The following is a 6,000-nucleotide window of genomic DNA, read 5'->3' as shown; positions in this document are numbered from 1 at the left end:
ATAAGTACATCCTGCATACAATAGACACAAATCACAAGCCTTTCTCTATATCTTGCCCCAAGGAAGGACGTTTGTATCCTCTCGGCTCTAGCAAAGACCAAGCCAAAGCACTTTCAACAGTCATCAATTCTCCTAAGCAAGAGGAGACACTTACTTGGCACTACAGGCTAGGTCATGTCTCGCAACAAGTGCTCAAAGATATGCAGCAGACGAAGCTAGTGGTAAGTTTGCCAACCACAATTACACCAATTACATTTTGTGAAGCATGCGTATTGGGCAAAGCTAAGCATTTCAAGTTTCCAAGGTCCAAATCCCATACAGCTCAACCTCTTGAGCTTATCCACTCGGATTTGTGCGGCCCAATGCAGACACAATCACTCACTAGCAACAAATACTTCCTAATCTTCATCGACGACTATACAAGGTACACTCATGTCTATTTTTTGGCAGATAAAGCTGCAACATTTATCAAATTTCAGGCTTTCAAAGCTGCCGTGGAGACACAACTGGATCGCAAAATCAAGGCACTAAGGACAGACAATGGTGGGGAATACAAAAGCAACGAGTTTCAACAATATTGTGTATCAAATGGCATTCGATGGGAATTTACAATTCCGGATCACCCTCAGCAAAATGGAGTCGCCGAGCGCAAGAATCGCACTTTAGTCGAAGCTGCCCGCTCAATGCTAGCCCTCGCTCGACTTCCTTTTTCTTTCTGGGAAGAAGCCATAGCTACCGCAACCTACATTCATAATCGAGTCCTCTCATCACTTAATCCACACAAAACTGCTTACCAGCTATGGTTCAACCACCCGCCCAACATAACCCATCTCAAGATCTTTGGTTCCCCGGCATATCCTCTGCTCACCAGTCCTCAACCCAAATTTTCTCCTAAAAGCATCCACACTATCTTCTGCGGATACGGCGACACTCATGGCGTTAAGGCCTATCGACTTTATGACTCGAAAACAAAAAAGTTTTTGTTCTCAAGGTCAGTAATATTCTGTGAATTTCTTCTATTTGATCATCCTGGAGATGCTCCGCCTCATCAACCATTGAGCCCCTTTTACCTACCCCATATACAATACCCGGCAAGTACCCTACGGTTACTACGCTTACCAAATCAATGAACCATGGTGTGAATACACCCTTGCACACATTAATTCAATCCAATAAGCCCTCAAGCTTAAACTTGCAAGCTGCCAATTCTCACAGATTGCGCATAATAAACCAACGCCATCCCATACCCCAACCTGTAGCGCTACCTGCTCCTCATCAACATGCGCCTATTCTTGGCATACACACACATTCTTTCCCTCTCTCAAGCACACTCCAAGAAGGCCACACACACACACCATTTCAGCCCTCAGTCTCAAGCTATTCCTCTCCTCATAAGCTCCAACTCTCAAGCTCCATAGCACCATCTCTTGCTCCAAGCAACATCAGCCCCTTACATCAATCAAAAACGTCCCCAAACAGCTCTCAATTCTGCCCCTCAGCTTCTCCTTCCTCGCCTCTAAGCATGGCACACACACACCTATTGTCGTATCATCCCCCTTCTCCACCCCGCCTACTTCTACTACTCATAGAAACACCATCAATCCCATCACCATTTCCTCTTCATCCTCAGCTCTCAAGGCATCTAATCAACACTCTAATCGACTCTTCGGATCAGCCCCAATGGATGATGAAGGGATCTCACCTCCCCTTCGCCCTCGACACCACTCTCTGGAAGCCATCTATGAAGCAACATCATTCGCCTCATTCTTGCTTCAAGAAGAAGAAGACCTCTCCATCAACATCCCCGACCCGCTCGAAGAGAATACACTTTCAGTCGAAGACGCCATTGCCTCTCCCGAAGGTGATCAATGGATTGAAGCCATGAAGGAAGAGCTTCAAGCACATGAAGAAGCTCAAACTTGGACTATCATGCCTAGGCCCGACGACGCCAATGTCATCGGTTGTCGATGGATTCTCAAGAAGAAGCATCACCCCAACAGTTCTGTCGAACGCTACAAAGCAAGGCTTGTCGCGAAGGGCTATACGCAACAACATGGTACAGATTTCACTGATACTTACTCTCCTGTCATGGGTATCACCTCATTTCGCATACTTGTTGCATTAGCCGCTTTCTTTGACATTCCTCTTCACCACATTGACATTCGCACTGCATTTTTACATGGATGGCTAGATGAAGTCATTTATATGTCTCAACTGCCCTACTTCTATTGTGATGATCCTACTATCTATGTATGCAAGCTACATAAGCCTATATACGGTCTCAAGCAGTTTGCACGACAATGGTTCAAGCGCTTGCATGCTTTTCTTAACAAATGGGGATGGGTTCAATGCACTTCTGACCCAAACTTATTCTATCATACTCTCTTTCATGGATGGGCAATCATTGGTGTCTATGTAGATGATATTCCTATCATTGCTACTGATGAGACATATGTCTCACATGTTGTGGAAATGTTCAAGGAGGAATTTCCAGTCCATGACAACGGCCCTATGACCTACTTCTTGGGCATAGAGGTCAACAGGGATCCAAATGGCAGATTCATCAAGCTTTCTCAGCGGAAATATAGACATATTGGGTGAGTATGGTCTTCTCTCTTCTAGTGCACAACTCTATACACCACTACTTGTCAAGCATAAATTATTCACTTCTATGCCACCATCTGATGATGATGCTTATTCTATGTCAAGCTTTCCCTACGCTCGCTTAATCGGCCAGCAAAGGTATCTCATATCATGCACAAGACTTAACATTAGCTTTACAGGTCATGTATTATCTTGCCATATGAAGGCACCTCACAAATGCCATGGTCTCGCTGCCAAGAGATCACTGCGCTACTTACACCACACTCGCCATCATTCTCTCACATATTATAGTCAGCACCACTCATCACCACTGCAAATCAAAGGTTTTGTTGATGCCGACTGGGCCGGCCAAGACCCGAATATGCATAGAATCTCTGGGCATGTATTTCTTCTTGCAGGAGGTGCTATTTCTTGGCGAAGCAAGCGCCAGACTTCACTTTCTCTATCATATGCCGAGGCAGAGTATATAGCAGCATCCCTTGCTGCTCGTGAAGCATTGTGGATTCACCAACGCCTAGAAGAATTTCCGATTTCATGTGCCACTCCGCCAATCATTCTACATTGTGACAATCAGTCAGCAATTACAATGGCGAAGAGTCCTCAGCTTACCGAACGCACAAAGCACATCAAGCTCGCGTATCACTTCAATTCATCAAGGAGCTAGTAGAAGACAACTTCATCCACCTCAAATACATCTCTACCACAGAGAATGTTGCCGATTTCCTTACCAAGGCAGTTCCTCCTAAAAAACACATTCTTTGCTCAGCAAGAGCCGGTTTGGAAGCTCCCTAGCTTCATCTTCAACAACACTCATTGTATTTCAGCATGTTTTTATTTTGTATTCGCATTTGAGGGGGGATCTCCTCACAAATGCTCTATGATTTCTATTATGATTTCGGTTTGAGGGGGGATGTGGAAAGTGCAATGCACTTTACACCTAAGCTGGAGTTCAAACCTCACCACAGATACCTTATCCCTACAACGGCTAGATTGCTTATCCAAGCCTATAAAAGGAACTCCCCTTGTATTGTTCCCAAGCAGTTGTTGTATGCAATTTGAATTCGAATTTCCCCCTCTACTTGGTGACAGATCCCCCTTCCCTTCTCTCTCACACCTCTCTCTCTTCTCTACCTCCACCTCTCTGTCTACTCTCTCCTTCTCTCCTCTCTCACTCTATCTTATATATATCACTCAAGTTCAGAGTAAGGCAGCCATCCTTGGCGCGCTTCAGGTAGGGCTCCTTGATAGCAACTATCATGCCCTTGCAAAACACGTTGCAGGCTTCTTGCACGGATGCGGTGCTGGGTAACACATTGTAGATAGAGAGCTTTGCCGCACACCCTGCCTCGTCTTCGATGATGGTGTGCACTGCAACAAGTTTTACGGGATGCACGCAAAGTCATCCGTGCAAAACCCGGCCCGAATGGTGGCGCCCCAGCTGAAGACGGATGAAGAGGATGGGCTTCAAGCTGCGGAGATCATCATCTCCAACGCCGACGTAACTAAGAGCACCATGCTGGTTCAGCATATCAGTATCAGCCATACCCACCAAACTCACACGATGCTGCTCATGGGCTCTCACCAAGCCTTCCTTGTCGAACCTCTCGTACGCGCCCATCTCTGAAGTATCTGCCTTGTGCACTAGTTTGGGGCCTTGCAAGTCTCTTCTGCTATCTCGCTGCGCCATCGCCCTCATCAATGAACTTGCCTCGGACCTTTAATAATCCAGGTCGTGAGCGTGCAGCGTTCACGCTTGGTTTTCTTTCTTTACATTATTTATTATGTTGATGTTGATGTTGGTGCTCGATTCGCTTATAAAGATCAGGTGTGATTTTTTGGCATGCCCCGAAGGATAACTTGGTAAGGCCTTAGGGCTAGGTCGCATGGGCCGCTTTTCTGCCCACCCAGAAAGCTGGACACTGCCCACACTGCCCATGTCTGCTTTAAAAAAATTAAGGTCGCCTGAGAAATGCCCAATTTTCAAACTTGTTGTTCGAACGTCGTCTCATCTGAAACCTGCATAATGTGGCGACCTGTTGTTCTGCTCTCTCCCTCCAGCGAACGTCGCCTCATCTCCATGTGTGTCTCGCTGTGAACTGTTTTGATTGCATGCGGTTTAGCTCTCCCCGCAGCTCTACTGGAGAAAGAGGCCTCGCCTCCACCTGATGTCGGTTCTAACTTTATTGGCAGGTATGTTTTGTGTGCTACCATTTATCTGATTGTGTCACTAGTTCATTTGCGAGGTGGGAGTTTGTGGGTAATTGGTCGCCTATCTAAGATTAGTCATTGGTGTCTCCTTTGCAATGCGATCTTCAGGTTTACAGTTCGGAGGTTGAGTTGGGCACATTACATCAGTATGGTTCTACCAAATGTTATACCACTCTCTCTTATGTGTGGGTCAATTCACATTCTTATCCAATTGATTTTGCATCGTCAAGACACATCAGATTATGGTCTCCAAACACAGATATTGCGACAAAGAAGAGAAATGCAGGCTTGCCATTGCAGGGCTTCGTATGATTATCTCATACCAGTGATCCATGCTTTTGTTGAGTACTTCTCAAAGGAGGCCTTTACAGCACGCAGGGTAATTTCAGAATGGTATGTGAATCCTAGAACACTCCAATGGTGGAACTACTATGTTGGCTTTGTTCGTGGGGGTGACAAACGGTTCAATAGCATGTTTAGGTTGCCTTTGTGCCTCTTTCACAGCATAGTAGAGCTTCTAAGAAACCAATTGCAACAAGGTGACATACCTTTATCACTTGCCAGCATTAAGGGAAGGGTTCTTCCAGTTGAAAAGCAAGTAGCAATGGCAGTGTTCTGCTTAGCAACCGGTGCAAGCATGATCGCTATCAATGAGCTTTTTGGGGTTGGGAAGTCCACTGTTGTGGATTCCTTTCATCGATTTGTGAAGGCAATGTTGGTGCATCGTCGACAACATATATCGTGGCCTAGAAGCTCTAGCGACATTGAGAAAATCAAGGCTGGCTTTTTCAACATTCAAGGCTTGCCAAATGTGTGTGGGGCAATGGATGCCACTCATATTGTAATGGAGAGACCACATGGTGAGTTAGGTTTGGATTGGTATGATCGGAATAAGGACTACTCTATGTTGGTTCAAGCAGTGGTAGACAGTAACATGCGCTTTTTGGATGTATTTGCTGGATTGCTAGGGTCGGTCAATGACACCAGGTTGTTGAAGAACTCCGCTTTTTATTCATGTGTCGAGCAAGGACTTATTTTGAATGGTGTTCAATATGTACATGGATCTTTTTCTATATGAGAGTTTATTTTGGCGGATGGGGGCTATCCTCTGCTCCCGTGGTTGATGCGACCTTACACGGATCCCACCATTGCTACCGAGAAGCTTTTCAATTACAAGCTATCAGCCAC

General features: G+C 45.7%; 1 pseudogene; it reads left to right on the top strand.

Annotated features, from left to right (window-relative positions):
* The first annotated feature begins 2,671 nt into the window (after positions 1-2,671).
* On the top strand, positions 2,672-3,268 carry LOC147458193 (secreted RxLR effector protein 161 pseudogene; annotated as a pseudogene).
* Positions 3,269-6,000: the final 2,732 nt, after the last annotated feature.

Source organism: Adiantum capillus-veneris, chromosome 5, assembly GCF_014529385.1.
Source record: "Adiantum capillus-veneris isolate H3 chromosome 5, ASM1452938v2, whole genome shotgun sequence".
In the NCBI taxonomy this organism is placed as follows: domain Eukaryota; kingdom Viridiplantae; phylum Streptophyta; class Polypodiopsida; order Polypodiales; family Pteridaceae; genus Adiantum; species Adiantum capillus-veneris.
This window is presented reverse-complemented; position numbering and strand designations above follow the sequence as displayed.